Source organism: Schistocerca serialis, chromosome 7 (assembly GCF_023864345.2).
Source record: "Schistocerca serialis cubense isolate TAMUIC-IGC-003099 chromosome 7, iqSchSeri2.2, whole genome shotgun sequence".
NCBI lineage: Eukaryota > Metazoa > Arthropoda > Insecta > Orthoptera > Acrididae > Schistocerca > Schistocerca serialis.
In genome coordinates this window covers 627,060,764-627,080,321 of record NC_064644.1, presented here as the reverse complement: position 1 = coordinate 627,080,321, position 19,558 = coordinate 627,060,764, and positions in this window count along the sequence as shown.

Sequence of the window (19,558 nt, the reverse complement as noted above, 5' to 3'; positions counted from 1 at the left end):
ATACCTTGGACCTTCAAATTGGCAATGAAACACAGAAATTGCGTCGGGATTTAATAAAAATGGCACAATGACGACTTAAGTACAAGAAGAGCAAATCTCCTCATTGTTTTTGGTTTGCTTTGAGCGTGCACGGGAGATCAGTATTAGATTCCAATGCACTACTGCATCTTTACTCTATCCCTTGGACCTTCACATTGACGATGAAACACAGAAATTGCGTTGGGATTTAATACAAACGGCCCAATGCCGAGTTAAGTACAAGAAGAGTAAATTTTCTCATTGTTTGTGGTTTGATTTGAACGTTTCCTGGGTGATTAGTGTAAGATTCCGTTGGACTACTGCATCTTTATTCTATCCCTTGGACTTTCACATTGACGCTGAAACACAGAAATTGCGTCGGGATTTAATACAAAGGCACAATGCCGACTTAAGTACAAGAAGAGTAAATCTTCTCATTGTTTGTGGTTTGCTTTGAGCGTTCCCTATGAAATCAGTACTAGATTCCGATGCACTACTGCAGATTTATTCTATCCCTTGGACCTACACATTGACGATGAATCACAGAAATTGCGTCGGGATTTAATACAAAAGGCACATTGCCGACTTGAGTACAAGAGGAGAGAAATTCTCACTTTTTGTGGTTTGCTTTGAGCGTTTCCTTGGAGATCAGTATTAGATTCCGATGCACAACTGCAGCTTTACTCTATCCCTTGGACCTCCACATTGACGCTGAAACACAGAAATTGCATCGGGATTTAATACAAAGGCACAATGCTGAGTTAAGTACAAGATGAGTAAATCTTCTCATTGCTTCTGGTTTGCTTTGAGCGTATCCTGGGAGATCATTATTAGATTTCGATGCACAACTGCAGCTTTACTCTATCCCTTGGACCTTCACATTGACGCTGAATCACAGATATTGCGTCGGGATTGAATACAAAAGTGACAATGCCAGCTGCAGTACAAGAAGACCAAATCTTCTCATTGTTTGTGGTATGCTTTGAGCGTTTCCTGGGAGATCAGTACTAGATTCCGATGCACTACTGCAGCTTTCCTCTATCCCTCGGCAATTCACATTGACGCTGAAACACAGAAATTGAGACGGGATTTACTACATTAGGCACAATGCAGACTTAAGGACAAGAATAGTAAATCTTCTCATTGTGTGTGGTTTGCTTTGAGCGATTCCTGGGAGATCAGTACTGGATTCCGAGGCACTACTGCAACTTAACACTATCCCTTGGATCTTCACATTGACGATGAATCACAGAAATTGCGTCGGGATTTAATACAAAACGCACAATGCCGACTTAAGTACAATAAGAGTAAATCTTCTCTTTGTTTTTGGTATGCTGTGAACATTTCCTGGGAGATAAATATTATTTTTCGGTGCACCACTGCAGCTGTACTCTATCCCTTGGACCTCCACACTGACGAAGAAATACTGAAATTCCGTCTGGATTTTATACAAAAAGAACAATGCCGACTAAAGTACAAGAAGAGCAAATCTTCTCATTGTTTGTGGTTTGGTTTGAGCGTTTACTGGGAGATAAGTATTAGATTCCGATGCACAACTGCAGATTTACTCTATCCCTTGGACCTTCACATTGACGATGGAACACAGAAATTGCGTCGGGATTTAATACAAAAGGCACAATTCCGACTTAAGTACAAGAAGAGTAAATCTTCTCATTGTTTGTGGTTTGCTTTGAGCGTTTGCTGGGTGATCGGTATTAGATTCCGATGCGCTACTGCAGATTTACTCCTTCCCTAGGACCTTCACATTGACGATGAAACACAGAAATTGCGTCGGGATTTAATACAAAAGGCACAATGTAGACTTAACTGCAAGAAGAGTAAATGTTCTGAATGTGTCTGGTTTGCTTTGAGTGTTTCCTGGGAGATCAGTATTAGTTTGCGATGCACTACTGCAGCTTCATTCTACCCCTTGGAACACGACATTGACGATGAAACACAGAAATTGCGTCGGGATTTAATACAAAAGGCACAATGCCGACATAAGTACAAGAAGAGTTAATCTTCTCATTGTTAGTGGTTTGCTTTGAGCGTGTCCTGGGAGATTAGTATTTGATTCTGATGCACTACTGCGGAGTTACTCTATCCCTTGGCCCTTCACATTGACGATGACACACAGATATTGCGTAGGTATTTAATACAAATGGCACAATGCCGACTTAAGTACAAGAAGAGTAAATCTTCTCATTGTTTCTGGTTTGCTTTTAGCGTTTCCTGGGAGATCAGTATTAGATTCCGATGCGCTACTGCAGCTTTACTCTATCCCTTGGACTTTCACATTGAAGGTGAAACACAGAAAGTGCCTCGGGATCTAATAAAAAGGGCACAATGCCGACTTAAGTACAAGAAGAGCAAATCTTTTCATTGTTTTTGGTTTGCTTTGAGCGTGCCCGGGAGATCAGTATCAGATTCCAATGCAGTACTGCATCTTTACTCTATGCCTTGGACCTTCACATTGAACGTGAAACACAGAAAGTGCCTCGGGATTTAATAAAAAGGGCACAATGCCGACTTAAGTACAAGAGGAGTAAATCTTCTCATTGTTTGTGGTTTGCTTTGAGCGTTTCCTTGGAGATCAGTATTAGATTCCGATGCACAACTGCAGCTTTACTCTATTCCTTGGACCTTTACATTGACGCTGAAACACAGAATTTGCGTCGGGATTTAATACAAAAGGCACAATGCCGACGTACGTACAAGAGAGGAAATCTTCTCGTTGTTTGTGGTTTGCTTTGAGCGTTTCCTGGGAGATCAGTATTAGGTTCCGATGTACTACTGGAGCTTTCCTCTATCCTTTGGAGATTCACATTGACGATGAAATACAGATATTGCGTCGGAATTTAATTCAAAAGGCACAATGCCGACTTAAGCACTAGAAGAGATAATCTTCTCGTTGTCTGTGGTTTGCTTTGAGCGTGTCCTGGGAGATTAGTATTTGATTCCGTTGCACTACTGCGGAATTACTCTATCCCTTGGCCCTTCACATTGACGATGACACTCAGATATTGCGTAGGTATTTAATACAAATGGCACAATGCCGACTTAAGTACAAGAAGAGTAAATCTTCTCATTGTTTGTGGTTTGCTTTGAGCGTTTCCTGGGAGATCAGTATTAGACTCCGATGCACTACTGCAGATTTACTGTATCCCTCGGACCTTCACATTGACGATGAAACACAGAAATTGCGTCGAGATTTAATACAAAAGGCACAATCCCAACATTAGTACAAGAAGAGTAAATCTTCTCATTGTTTGTGGTTTGCTATCAGAGTTTCCTGGGTGATCAGTATTAGATTTCGATGCACTCCTGCAGCTTTACTCTATCCCTTGGACCTTCACATTGACGATGAAACACAGAAATTGCGTCGGGATTTAATACAAAAGGCACATTGGCGACTTGAGTACAAGAGGAGAGAAATTCTCACTGTTTGTGGTTTGCTTTGAGCGTTTCCTTGGAGATCAGTATTAGATTCCGATGCACAACTGCAGCTTTACTCTATCCCTTGGACCTCCACATTGACGCTGAAACACAGAAATTGCATCGGGATTTAATACAAAGGCACAATGCTGAGTTAAGTACAAGATGAGTAAATCTTCTCATTGCTTCTGGTTTGCTTTGAGCGTTTCCTGGGAGATCATTATTAGATTCCGATGCACAACTGCAGGTTTACTCTATCCCTTGGACCTTCACATTGACGCTGAAACACAGATATTGCGTCGGGATTGAATACAAAAGTGACAATGCCAGCTGCAGTACAAGAAGACCAAATCTTCTCATTGTTTGTGGTTTGCTTTGAGCATTTCCTGGAAGATCAGTACTAGATTCCGATGCACTACTGCAGCTTTCCTCTATCCATTGGCAATTCACATTGACGCTGAAACACAGAAATTGAGACGGGATTTACTACATTAGGCACAATGCAGACTTAAGGACAAGAATAGTAAATCTTCTCATTGTGTGTTGTTTGCTTTGAGCGATTCCTGGGAGATCAGTACTGGATTCCGAGGCACTACTGCAACTTTACACTATCCCTTGGATCTTCACATTGACGATGAATCACAGAAATCGCGTCGGGATTTAATACAAAAGGCACAATGCTAACTTAAGTACTAGCAGAGTAAATCTTCTCATTGTTTGTGGTTTGCTTTGAGGGTTCCCTATGAAATCAGTACTAGATTCCGATGCACTACTGCAGATTTATTCTATCCCTTGGACCTACACATTGACGATGAATCACAGAAATTGCGTCGGGATTTAATACAAAAGGCACATTGCCGACTTGAGTACAAGAGGAGAGAAATTCTCACTGTTTGTGGTTTGCTTTGAGCGTTTCCTTGGAGATCAGTATTAGATTCCGATGCACAACTGCAGCTTTACTCTATCCCTTGGACCTCCACATTGACGCTGAAACACAGAAATTGCATCGGGATTTAATACAAAGGCACAGTGCTGAGTTAAGTACAAGATGAGTAAATCTTCTCATTGCTTCTGGTTTGCTTTGAGCGGTTCCTGGGAGATCATTATTAGATTCCGATGCACAACTGCAGCTTTACTCTATCCCTTGGACCTTCACATTGACGCTGAAACACAGATATTGCGTCGGGATTGAATACAAAAGTGACAATGCCAGCTGCAGTACAAGAAGACCAAATCTTCTCATTGTTTGTGGTTTGCTTTGAGCGTTTCTTGGGAGATCAGTACTAGATCCCGATGCACTACTGCAGCTTTCCTCTATCCCTTGGCAATTCACATTGACGCTGAAACACAGAAATTGAGACGGGATTTACTACATTAGGCACAATGCAGACTGAAGGACAAGAATAGTAAATCTTCTCATTGTGTGTTGTTTGCTTTGAGCGATTCCTGGGAGATCAGTACTGGATTCCGAGGCACTACTGCAACTTTACACTATCCCTTGGATCTTCACATTGACGATGAATCACAGAAATTGCGTCGGGATTTAATACAAAAGGCACAATGCTAACTTAAGTACTAGCAGAGTAAATCTTCTCATTGTTTGTGGTTTGCTTTGAGCGTTTCCTGGGGGATCAGTACTAGATTCCGATGCACAACTGCAGCTTTACTCTATACTTTGGACCTTCGCATTGACGATGAAACACAGATATGGCGTCGGGATTTAATTAAAAAGGCACAATGCCGACTTAAGTACTAGAAGAGTAAATCTTTTCATTGTTTGTGGTTTGCTTTATGCGGTTCCTGGGAGATCAGTATATGATTCCGATGCACTAATGCAGCTTCACTCTATCCCTTAGACCTCCGAATTGACGATGAAACACAGAAGTTGCGTCGGGATTTAATACAAATGGCACAATGCCGACTTAAGTCAAGCAGAGTAAATCGTCTCATTGTTTCTAGTTCGCTTTGAGCGTTTCCTGGGAGATCAGTATTGGATTCCAATGCACTACTGCCACTTTACTCTATCCCTTGGACCTCCACATTGACGAAGAAACACTGAAATTCCGTCTGGATTTTATACAAAAAGAACAATGCCGACTAAAGTACAAGAGGAGTAAATCTTCTCATTGTTTGTGGTTTGCTTTGAGCGTTTCCTTGGAGATCAGTATTAGATTCCGATGCACAACTGCAGCTTTACTCTATCCCTTGGACCTTTACATTGACGATGGAACACAGACATTGCGTCAGGATTTAATACAAAAGGCACAATGCCGACGTACGTACTAGAGAGGAAATCTTCTCATTGTTTGTGGTTTGCTTTGAGCGTTTGCTGGGTGGTCGGTATTAGATTCCGATGCACTACTGCATATTTACTCCTTCCCTAGGACCTTCACATTGACGATGAAACACAGAAATTGCGTCGGGATTTAATACAAAGGGCACAATGTAGACTTAACTGCAAGAAGAGTAAATCTTCTGAATGTGTCTGGTTTGCTTTGAGCGTTTCCTTGGAGATCACTACCAGATTCCGATGCACTACCGCAGCTTTACTCTATCCCTTGTATCTTCACATTGACGATGAATCACAAAAATTGCGTCGGGATTTAATTTAAAAGGCACAATGACGACTTAAGTACAAGAAAAGTAAATCTTCTCATTGTTTCTGGTTCGCTTTGAGCGTTTGCTGGGTGATCGGTATTAGATTCCGATGCACTACTGCAGATTTACTCTATCCCTAGGACATTCACATTGACGATGAAACACAGAAATTGCGTCGGGATTTAATACAAAGGGCACAATAACGACTTAGCTGCAAGAAGAGTAAATCTTCTCAATGTTTCTGGTTTGGTTTGAGCGTATCCTGTGATATCAGTATTAGTTTGCGATGCACTACTGCCGCTTTACTCTACCCCTTGGAACACCACATTGACGGTGAAACACAGAAATTGCGTCGGGATTTCATACAAAAGGCTCAATGCCGACTCAAGTACAAAAAGAGCAAATCTTCTCATTGTTTTTGGTTTGGTTTGAGCGTTTACTGAGAGATAAGTATTAGATTCCGATGCACAACTGCAGATTTACTCTATCCCTTGGACCTTCACATTGACGATGGAACACAGAAATTGCGTCGGGATTTAATACAAAAGGCACAATTCCGACTTAAGTACAAGAAGAGTAAATCTTCTCATTGTTTGTGGTTTGCTTTGAGCGTTTGCTGGGTGATCGGTATTAGATTCCGATGCGCTACTGCAGTTTTACTCCTTCCCTAGTACCTTCACATTGACGATGAAACACAGAAATTGCGTCGGGATTTAATACAAAAGGCACAATGTAGACTTAACTGCAAGAAGAGTAAATGTTCTGAATGTGTCTGGTTTGCGTTGAGTGGTTCCTGGGAGATCAGTACTAGATTCCGATGCTCAACTGCAGCTTTAATGTATCCCTTGGACCTTCGTATTGACGATGAAAGACAGATATTGCGTCGGGATTTAATTAAAAAGGCACAATGCCGACTTAAGTACTACAAGAGTAAATCTTTTCATTGTTTGTGGTTAACTTTGTGCGTTTCCTGGGAGATCATTATTAGATTCCGATGCACTACTGCAGATATACTCTATCCCTTGGACCTTCTCATTGACGATGAAACACAGAAGTTGCGTCGGGATCTAATACAAATGGCACAATGCCGACTTAAGTCAAGAAGAGTAAATCATCTCATTGTTTCTAGTTTGCTTTGAGCGCTTCCTGGGAGATCAGTATTGGTTTCCGATGCACTACTGCCGCTTTATTCTATCAATTGGACGTCCACATTGACGATGAAACACTGAAATTCCGTGTGGATCTTATACAAAAAGCACAATGCCGACTTAAGTACAAGAAGAGTAAATCTTCTCAGTGTTTGTGGTTTGCCTTGAGCGTTTCCTGGGAGATCAGTATTTGATTTCGTTGCTCTACTGCACCTTTACTCTATCTCTTGGCTTTCACATTGACGATGAAACAGAGAAATTGCGTAGGTGTGTAACACAAATGCACAATGAAGTCTTTAGTACAACAAGAGTAAATCTTCTCATTGTTCGTGGTTTTCTTTGAGCGTTTCCTGGGAGATCAGTATTAGACTCCGTTGCAAAACTGCAGCTTTACTGTATCCCTTGGACCTTTACATTGACGATGAAACACAGAAATTGCGTCGGGATGTAATGTAGAAGGCACAATTCCGACTTAAGTACAAGAAGAGTAAATCTTCTCATTGTTTGTGCTTTGCTTTGAGCGTTTCTGGGAGTTCAGTATTAGAATCAGATGCACTACCGCAGCTTTACTCTATCCCTTGGACCTTCACATTGACGATGAAGCACAGAAATTGCGTAGGGATTTAATACAAAGGCACAATGCCCACTTAAGTACAAGAAGAGTAAATCTTCTCATTGTTTGTGGTTTGCTTTGATCGTGCCCGGGAGATCAGTATTAGATTCCAATGCACTACTGCATCTTTACTTTATCCCTTGGACCTTCACATTGACGATGAAACACAGAAATTGTGTCGGGATTTAATACAAACGGCGCAAAGCCGACTTAAGTACATGAAGAGTAAATCTTCTCATTGTTTGTGGTTTGATTTGAACGTTTCCTGGGTGATCAGTATTAAATTACCTTGCACTACTGCATCTTTATTCTATCCCTTGGACCTTCACATTGACGCTGAAACACAGAAATTGCGTCGGGATTTAATAAAAAAGGCACATTGCCGACTTGAGTACAAGAGAGGAAATCTTCTCATTGTTTGTGGTTTGCTTTGAGCGTTTCCTGGGAGATCAGTATTAGTTTCCGATGCACTACTGCAGCTTTACTCTATCCTTTGGAGCTTCACATTGACGATGAAATACAGATATTGCGTCGGAAGTTAATTCAAAAGGCACAATGCCGACTTAGGCACTAGAAGAGATAATCTTCTCAATGTTTGTGGTTTGCTTTGAGCGTTTCCTTGGAGATCACTACCGCAGCTTTACTCTATCCCTTGGATTTTCACAATGACGATGAATCACAAAAATTGCGTCGGGATTTAATTTAAAAGGCACAATGCCGACTTAAGTACAAGAAGAGTAAATCTTCTCATTGTTTCTGGTTCGCTTTGAGCGCTTCCTGGGAAATCAGTATTAGATTCCGATGCACTACTGCAGATTTACTCTGTCCCTAGGACTTTCACATTGACGATGAAACACAGAAATTGCGTCGGGATTTAATACAAAGGGCACAATGTCGACTTAGCTGCAAGAAGAGTAAATCTTCTCATTGTTTGTGGTTTGCTATCAGCGTTTCCTGGGTGATCAGTATTAGATTTCGATGCACTACTGCAGCTTTACTCTATCCCTTGGACCTTCACATTGACGATGAAACAAAGAAATTGCGTCGGGATTTAATACAAAGGCACAATGCCGAATTAAGTACAAGAAGAGTAAATCTTCTCATTGTTTGTGGTTTGCTTTGAGCGTTTCCTATAAAGTCAGTACTAGATTCCGATGCACTACTGCAGATTTATTCTATCCCTTGGACCTACACATTAATGATGAATCACAGAAATTGCGTCTGGATTTAATACAAATGGCACATTACAGACTTGAGTACAAGAGGAGAGAAATACTCATTGTTTGTTGTTTGCTTTGAGCGTTCCCTTGGAGATTAGTATTAGATTCCGATGCACATCTGCAGCTTTACTCAATCCCTTGGACCTCCACATTGACGCTGAAACACAGAAATTGCATCGGGATTTAATACAAAGGCACAATGCTGAGTTAAGTACAAGATGAGTAAATCTTCTCATTGTTTTTGGTTTGCTTTGAGCGTTTCCTGGGAGATCATTATTAGATTCCGATGCACAACTGCAGCTTTACTCTATCCCTTGGACCTTCACATTGACGCTGAAACACAGAAATTGCATTGGGATTTAATGCAAAAGGCACAATGCCGACATACGTACAAGAAGAGTAAATCTCCTCATTGTTTGTGGTTTGCTTTGAGCGTTTCCTGGGAGATCAGTATTAGGTTCCGATGCACTATTGCAGCCTTACTCTATCCTTTGGACCTTCACATTGACGATGAAACACAGAAATTGCGTAGGGGTGTAACACAAATGCACAATGCCGACTTTAGTACAAGAAGAGTAAATCTTCTCATTGTTACTGGTTTGCTTTGAGCCTTTCCTGGAAGATTAGTGTTAGATTCCGATGCACTACAGCAGCTTTACTCTATCCCTTGGACCATGACATTGACGATGAAACACAGAAATTGTATCGGGATTCAGTACAAAAGGCACAATTCCGACTTAAGTACAAGAAGAGTAAATCTTCTCATTGTTTGAGGTTTGCTTTGAGCGTGTCCTGGGAGATCAGTATTAGATTCCGAAGGACTAATGCAGCTTTACTGTATCCCTTAGACCTCCACATTGACCAGGAAACACAGAAGTTGCATCGGGATCTAATACAACTGGCACAATGCCGACTTAAGTCAAGAAGAGTAAATCAACATCATTGTTTCTAGTTTGCTTTGAGCGCTTCCTGGGAGATCAGTATTGGTTTCCGATGCACTACAGCCGCTTTACTCTATCAATTGGACGTCCACATTGACGATGAAACACTGAAATTCCGTGTGGATCTTATACAAACAGCACAATGCCGACTAAAGTACAAGAAGAGTAAATCTTCTCATTGTTTGTGGTTTGATTTGAGCGTTTACTGGGAGATAAGTATTAGATTCCGATGTACAACTGCAGCTTTACTCTATCCCTTGGACCTTCAAATTAACGATGAGGCACAGATATTGTGGTGGGATTAAATACAAGCGGCACAATGCCGACTTAAGTACAAGAAGAGTAAATCTTTTCATTGTTTCTGGTTCGCTTTGAGCGCTTCCTGGGAAATCAGTATTAGATTCCGATGCACTACTGCAGATTTACTCTATATCTTGGACCTTCAAATTGACGTTGAAAGGCAGAAATTGAGTCGTGATTTAGTAAAATGGGCACAAGGCCGACTTAAGTCCAAGAACAGTAATCTTCTCATTGTTTGTGGTTAGCTTTGAGCGTTTGCTGGGTGATCGGTATTAGATTCCGATGCACTACTGCAGATTTACTCTGTCCCTAGGACTTTCACATTGACGATGAAACACAGAAATTGCGTCGGGATTTAATACAAAGGGCACAATGTCGACTTAGCTGCAAGAAGAGTAAATCTTCTCAATGTTTCTGGTTTGGTTTGAGCGTATACTGTGATATCAGTATTACTTTGCGATGCACTACTGCGGCTTTACTCTACCCCTTGGAACACCACATTAACGATGAAACACAGAAATTGCGTAGGGATTTCATACAAAAGTCACAATGCCGACTCAAGTACAAAAAGAGTTAATCTTCTCATTGTTTGTGGTTTGCTATCAGCGTTTCCTGGGTGATCAGTATTAGGTTCTGATGCACTATTGCAGCTTTACTCTATCCTTTGGACCTTCACATTGACGATGAAACACAGAAATTGCGTAGGGGTGTAACACAAATGCACAATGCCGACTTTAGTACGAGAAGAGTAAATCTTCTCATTGTTTGAGGTTTGCTTTGAGCGTGTCCTGAGAGATCAGTATTAGATTCCGAAGCACTAATGCAGCTTTACTCTATCCCTTAGACCTCCACATTGACCAGGAAACACAGAAGTTGCGTCGGGATCTAATACAAATGGCACAATGCCGACTTAAGTCCAGAAGAGTAAATCATATCATTGTTTCTAGTTTGCTTTGAGCGCTTCCTGGGAGATCAGTATTGGTTTCCGATGCACTACTGCCGCTTTACTCTATCAATTGGACGTCCACATTGACGATGAAACACTGAAATTCCGTGTGGATCTTATACAAAAAGCACAATGCCGACTAAAGTACAACAAGAGTAAATTTTCTCATTGTTTGTGGTTTGATTTGAGCGTTTACTGGGAGATAAGTATTAGATTCCGATGCACAACTGCAGCTTTACTCTATCCCTTGGACCTTCAAATTAACGATGAGGCACAGATATTGTGGTGGGATTAAATACAAGCGGCACAATGCCGACTTAAGTACAAGAAGAGTAAATCTTCTCATTGTTTGTGGTTTGCTTTGAGCGATTCCTGGGAGATCAGAATTGGATTCCGATGCACTACTGCAGAGTTACACTATCCCTTTGTCCTTCACATTGACGATGAAACACAGAAATCGCATCGGTATTTAACAAAAAAGGCACAATGCCTACTTAACTACAAGATGAATATATCTTCTCATTGTTTGTGGTTTGCTTTGAGCGTTTCCTGGGAGATCAGTATTAGATTCCGATGCACTACTGCAGCTTTACTCTACCCCTTGGAACAACACAGTAACGATGAAATACAGAAATTGCGTCGGGATTTAATACAAAAGGCACAATGCCGACTCAAGTACTAGAAGAGTTAATCTTCTCAGTGTTTGTGGTTTGCCTTGAGCGTTTCCTGGGAGATCAGTATTAGATTTCGTTGCTCTACTGCACCTTAACTCTATCTCTTGGACCTTCACATTGACGATGAAACACAGAAATTGCGTAGGGGTGTAACACAAATGCACAATGAAGTCTTTAGTACAAGAATAGTAAATCTTCTCATTGTTCGTGGTTTTCTTTGAGCGTTTCCTGGGAGATCAGTATTAGACTCCGTTGCACTACTGAAGCTTTACTGTATCCCTTGGACCTTCACATTGACGATGAAGCACAGAAATTGCGTAGGGATTTAATACAAAGGCAGAATGCCCACTTAAGTACAAGAAGAGTAAATCTTCTCATTGTTTGTGGGCTGCTTTGAGCGTGCCCGGGAGATCAGTATTAGATTCCAATGAACTACTGCATCTTTGCTTTATCCCTTGGACCTTCACATTGACGATGAAACACAGAAATTGCGTCGGGATTTAATACAAACGGCGGAAAGCCGACTTAAGTACATGAAGAGTAAATCTTCTCATTGTTTGTGGTTTGATTTGAACGTTTGCTGGGTGATCAGTATTAAATTACGTTGCACTACTGCATCTTTATTCTATCCCATGGACCTTCGCATTGACGCTGAAACACAGAAATTGCGTCGGGATTTAATAAAAAAGGCACATTGCCGACTTGAGTACAAGAGGAGTAAATCTTCTCATTGTTTGTGGTTTGCATTGAGCGTTTCCTTGGAGATCAGTATTAGTTTCCCATGCACTACTGCAGCTTTACTCTATCCTTTGGAGCTTCACATTGACGATGAAATACAGATATTGCGTCGGAATTTAATTCAAAAGGCACAATGCCGACTTAAACACTAGAAGAGATAATCTTCTCAATGGTTGTGGTTTGCTTTGAGCGTTTCCTTGGAGATCACTACCAGATTCCGATGCACTACCGCAGCTTTACTCTATCCCTTGGATCTTCACATTGACGATGAATCACAAAAATTGCGTCGGGATTTAATTTAAAAGGCACAATGCCGACTTAAGTAAAGGAGAGTAAATTTTCTCATTGTTTCTGGTTCGCTTTGAGCGCTTCCTGGGAAATCAGTATTAGATTCCGATGCACTACTGCAGATTTACTCTGTCCCTAGGACTTTCACATTGACGATGAAACACAGAAATTGCGTCGGGATTTCATACAAAAGGCACAATGCCGACTCAAGTACAAAAAGAGTTAATCTTCTCATTGTTTGTGGTTTGCTTTGAGCGTATCCTGTGAGATGAGTATTAGATTCCGTTGCTCTACTGCAGCTTTACTCTATCCCTTGGACCTTCACATTGACGATGAAACACAGAAATTGCGTAGGGGTGTAACACAAATGCACAATGCCGACTTTAGTAGTAGAAGAGTAAATCTTCTCATTGTTTGTGGTTTGCTATCAGCGTTTCCTGGGTGATCAGTATTAGGTTCCGATGCACTATTGCAGTTTTACTCTATCCTTTGGACCTTCACATTGACGATGAAACACAGAAATTGCGTAGGCGTGTAACACAAATGCACAATGAAGTCTTTAGTACAAGAAGAGTAAATCTTCTCATTGTTCGTGGTTTTCTTTGAGCGTTTCCTTGGAGATCAGTATTAGACTCCGTTGCACTAAGTCCAAGAACAGTAATCTTCTCATTGTTTGTGGTTAGCTTTGAGCGTTTGCTGGGTGATCGGTATTAGATTCCGATGCACTACTGCAGATTTACTCTATCCCTAGGACTTTCACATTGACGATGAAACACAGAAATTTGCGTCGGGATTTAATACAAAGGGCACAACGTCGACTTAGGTGCAAGAAGAGTAAATCTTCTCAATGTTTCTGGTTTGGTTTGAGCGTATCCTGTGATATCAGTGTTAGTTTGCGATGCACTACTGCGGCTTTACTCTACCCCTTGGAACACCACATTGACGATGAAACACAGAAATTTCGTCGGGATTACATACAAAAGGCACAATGCCGACTCAAGTACAAAAAGAGTTAATCTTCTCATTGTTTGTGGTTTGCTTTGAGCGTATCCTGGGAGATGAGTATTAGATTCCGTTGCTCTACTGCATCTTTACTCTATCCCTTGGACCTTCACATTGACGATGAAACACAGAAATTGCGTAGGGGTGTAACACAAATGCACAATGCCGACTTTAGTAGTAGAAGAGTAAATCTTCTCATTGTTTGTGGTTTGCTATCAGCGTTTCCTGGGTGATCAGTATTAGGTTCCGATGCACTATTGCAGTTTTACTCTATCCTTTGGACCTTCACATTGACGATGAAACACAGAAATTGCGTAGGCGTGTAACACAAATGCACAATGAAGTCTTTAGTACAAGAAGAGTAAATCTTCTCATTGTTCGTGGTTTTCTTTGAGCGTTTCCTGGGAGATCATTATTACATTCCGATGCACTACTGCAACTTAACTCTATACCTTGGACCTTCAAATTGGCAATGAAACATAGAAATTGCGTCGGGATTTAATAAAAATGGCACAATGACGACTTAAGTACAAGAAGAGCAAATTTTCTCATTGATTTTGGTTTGCTTTGAGCGTGCCCGGGAGATCTGTATTAGATTCCAATAAACTACTGGATCTTTACTCTATCCCTTGGACCTTCACATTGACGATGAAACACAGAAATTGCGTCGGGATTTAATACAAACGGCGCAATGCCGATTTAAGTACAAGAAGAGTAAATCTCCTCATTGTTTGTGGTTTGCTTTGAGCGTTTCCTGGGAGATCAGCATTAGGTTCCGATGCACTACTGCAGCTTTACTCTATCCTTTGGAGCTTCACATTGACGATGAAATGCAGATATTGCGTCGGAATTTAATTCAAAATGCACAATGCCGACTTAAGCACTACAAGAGATAATCTTCTCAATGTTTGTGGTTTGCTTTGAGCGATTCCTTGGAGATCACTACCAGATTCCGATGCACTACCGCAGCTTTACTCTATCCCTTGGATCTTCAGATTGACGATGAATCACAAAAATTGCGTCGGGATTTAATTTAAAGGGCACAATGCCGACTTAAGTACAAGAAGAGTAAATCATCTCAATGTTTCTGGTTTGGTTTGAGCGTATCCTGTGATACCAGTATTAGTTTGCGATGCACTACTGCGGCTTTACTCTACCCCTTGGAACACCACATTGACGATGAAACACAGAAATTTCGTAGGGGTGTAACACAAATGCACAATGCCGACTTTAGTAGTGGAAGAGTAAATCTTCTCATTGTTTGTGGTATGCTTTGAGCGTTTCCTGGGAGATCAGTATTAGACTCCGATGCACTACTGCAGATTTATTGTATCAATCGGACCTTCACATTGACGATGAAACACAGAAATTGCGTCGAGATTTAATATAAAATGCACAATCCCGACATAAGTACAAGAAGAGTAAATCTTCTCACTGTTTGTGGTTTGCTATCAGCGTTTCCTACGAAATCAGTACTAGATTCCGATGCACTACTGCAGATTTATTCTATCCCTTGGACCTACACATTGACGATGAATCACAGAAATTGCGTAGGGATTTAATACAAAAGGCACATTGCCGACTAGAGTACAAGGGGAGAGAAATTCTCATTGTTTGTGGTTTGCTTTGAGCGTTTCCTTAGAGATCAGTATTAGATTCCGATGCACAACTGCAGCTTTACTCTATCCCTTGGACGTCCACATTGACGCTGAAACACAGAAATTGCATCGGGATTTAATACAAAGGCACAATGCTGAGTTAAGTACAAGATGAGTAAATCTTCTCATTGTTTCTGGTTTGCTTTCAGCGTTTCCTGGGAGATCATTATTAGGTTCCGATGCACAACTGCAGCTTTACTGTATCCCTTGGACCTTCACATTGACGCTGAAACACAGATGTTGCGTCGGGATTGAATACAAAAGTCACAATGCCGACTGCAGTACAAGAAGAGCAAATCTTCTCATTGTTTGTGGTTTGCTTTGAGCGTTTCCTGGGAGATCAGTACTAGATTCCGATGCACTACTGCAGCTTTCCTCTATACCTTGGCAATTCACATTGACGCTGAAACACAGAAATTGCGACGGGATTTATTACATTAGGCACAATGCAGACTTAAGGACAAGAATAGTAAATCTTCTCATTGTGTGTGGTTTGCTTTGAGCGATTCCTGGGAGATCAGTACTGGATTCCGATGCACTACTGCAACTTTACACTATCCCTTGAACCTTCACATTGACGATGAATCACAGAAATTGCGTCGGGATTTAATACAAAAGGCACAATGCCGACTTAAGTACAATAAGAGTAAATCTTCTCTTTGTTTTTGGTATGCTGTGAACGTTTCCTGGGAGATGAATATTAGGTTCCGGTGCACCACTGCAGCTGTACTCTATCCCTACGACCTTCTCATTGACGATGAAACACAGAAATTGCGTCGGTATTTAAAAAAAAAGGCACAATGCTAACTTAAGTACTAGCAGAGTAAATCTTCTCATTGTTTGTGGTTTGCTTTGAGCGTTTCCTGGGAGATCAGTACTAGATTCCGATGCACAACTGCAGCTTTACTCTATCCCTTGGAACTTCGCATTGACGATGAAACACAGATATGGCGTCGGGATTTAATTAAAAAGGCACAATGCTGACTTAAGTACTAGAAGAGTAAATGTTTTCATTGTTTGTGGTTTGCTTTATGCGTTTCCTGGGAGATCAGTATTTGATTCCGATGCACTAATGCAGCTTCACTCTATCCCTTAGGACTCCGAATTGACGATGAAACACAGAAGTTGCGTCGGGATTTAATACAAAAGGGACAATGCCGACTTAAGTCAAGCAGAGTAAATCATCTCATTGTTTCTAGTTCGCTTTGAGCGTTTCCTGGGAGATCAGTATTGGATTCCGATGCACTACTGCCACTTTAATCTATCCCTTGGACCTCCACATTGACGATGAAACACTGAAATTCTGTCTGGATTTTATACAAAAAGAACAATGCCGACTAAAGTACAAGAAGAGTAAATCTTCTCATTGTTTGTGGTTTGGTTTGAGCGTTTACTGGGAGATAAGTATTAGATTCCGATGCACAACTGCAGATTTACTCTATCCCTTGGACCTTCACATTGACGATGGTACACAGAAATTGCGTCGGGATTTAATACAAAAGGCACAATGCCGACTTAAGTACAGGAAGAGTTAATCTTCTCATTGTTAGTGGTTTCCTTTGAACGTGTCCTGCGAGATTAGTATTTGATTCCGATGCACTACTGCGGAATTACTCGATCCCTTGGCCCTTCACATTGACGATGACACTCAGAAATTGCGTAGGGATTTAATACAAAAGGTACAATGCCGACTTAAGTACAAGAAGAGTAAATCTTCTCATTGTTTCTGGTTTGCTTTTAGCGTTTCCTGGGAGATCAGTATTAGATTCCGATGCACTACTGCAGCTTTACTCTATCCCTTGGACTTTCACATTGACGGTGAAACACAGAAATTGCCTCGGGATTTAATAAAAAAGGCACAATGCCGACGTAAGTACAATAAGATAAAATCTTCTCTTTGTTTTTCGTTTGCTTTGAACGTTTCCTGGGACATCAATATTGGGTTCCGGTGCCCAGCTACATCTTTACTGTATCCCTACGACCTTCCCACTGACGATGAAACACAGAAATTGCGTCAGTATTTAATACAAAAGGCACAACGCTGACTTAAGTACAAGAAGAGTAAATCTTCTCATTGTTTGTGGTTTGCTTTGAGCGTTTCCTGGGGGATCAATACTAGATTCCGATGCTCACCTGCAGCTTTAATGTATCCCTTGGACCTTCGCATTGACGATGAAAGACAGATACTGCGTCGGGATTTAACTAAAAAGGCACAATGCCGACTTAAGTACTAGAAGAGTAAATCTTTTCATTGTTTGTGGTTAACTTTGTGCTTTTCCTGGGAGATCATTATTAGATTCCGATGCACTACTGCGGATATACTCTATCCCTTGGACCTTCACATTGACGATGAAACACAGAAATAGCGTCGGGATTTATTACAAAAGGCACAATGCCAACTTAAGTACAAGAAGAGTTAATCTTCTCAATGTTTGTGCTTTGCTTTGAGCGATTCCTGGGAGATCAGTATTGGATTCCGATGCACTAGTGCAGATTAACAATATCCCTTTGTCCTTCACATTGACGATGAAACAAAGAAATTGCGTCGGTATTTGATAAAAACGGCACAATGCCTACTTAACTACAAGATGAATAAATCTTCTCATTGTTTGGGGTTTGCTTTGAGCATTTCCTGGGAGATCAGTATTAGATTGCGATGCACTACTGCAGATATACTCTATCCCTTGGACCTTCACATTGGCGATGAAACACAGAAATTACGTTGTGATTTAATACAAAGGCACATTGCCGACTTAAGTACAAGAAGAGTAAATCTTCTCATTGTTTGCGGTTTGCTTTGAGCGTTTCCTGGGAATTCAGAATTAGATTCCGATGCACTACTGCATCTTTACTCTATCCCTTGGACCTTCACATTGACGATGAAACACAGAGATGGCGTCGGGACTTAATACAAAAGGCACAATGCCGACTTAAGTACAAGAAGATTAAATCTTCTCATTGTTTGAGGTTTGCTTTGAGCGTTTCCTGGGTGATCAGTGTTAGATTCCTATGCACTACTGCAGCTTTAGTGTACCCCACAGACCTTCAAATTGACGATGATACAGAGAAATAGCGTCCGGATTTAAAACAAAAGGCACAATGCCGACTTAAGTACAAGAGGAGTAAATCTTCTCATTGTTTGTTGTTTGCTTTGAGTATTTCCTGGGAGATCTGTATTAGGTTCCGATGCACTACTGCAGCTTTACTCTATCCCTTGGACCTTCATGTTGACAATAAAACACAGAAATTGCCTCGGGATTTAATAAAAAAGCACAATGCCGACTTAAGTACAAGCAGAGTAAATCTTCTCATTGCTTCTGATTTGCTTTGAGCATTTCCTGGGAGATCAGTTTTAGATCTCCGCTGCACTACTACAACTTTACTCTATCCCTTGGACCTTTACATTGACGATGAAACAGAAATTGCGTCAGGATTGAATACAAAAGGCACAATGCCGACTTAAGTACAATAAGAGTAAATCTTCTCTTTGTTTTTGGTTTGCTTTGAACGGTTCCTGAGAGATCAATATTAGGTTCCGGTGCCCTACTAAAGCTTTAATCTATCCCTACGACCTTCACATTGACGATGAAACACAGAAATTGCGCCGGGATTTAATACAGAAGGCACAATGCTGACTTAAGTACAAGAAGAGTAAATCTTCTCATTGTTTGTGGTTTGCATTGAGTGTTTCCTGGAAGATCGGTACTAGATTCCGATGCTCTACTGCAGCTTTATTCTATCCCTTGGACCTTCTCATTGATGATGAAACAGAGTAATTGCGTCAGGATTTAATACAAAAAGCACAATGCCGACATATGTACAAGAAGAGTTAATCATCTCATTGTTTGTGGTTTTCTTTGAGCATTTCCAGGGACATCAGTAGTAGATTCCTATGCACTACTGCAGCTTTACTCTATCGTTTGGACGTCCACATTGAGATGAAACACGGAAATTCTGTCTGGATTTTATTCAAAAGGCA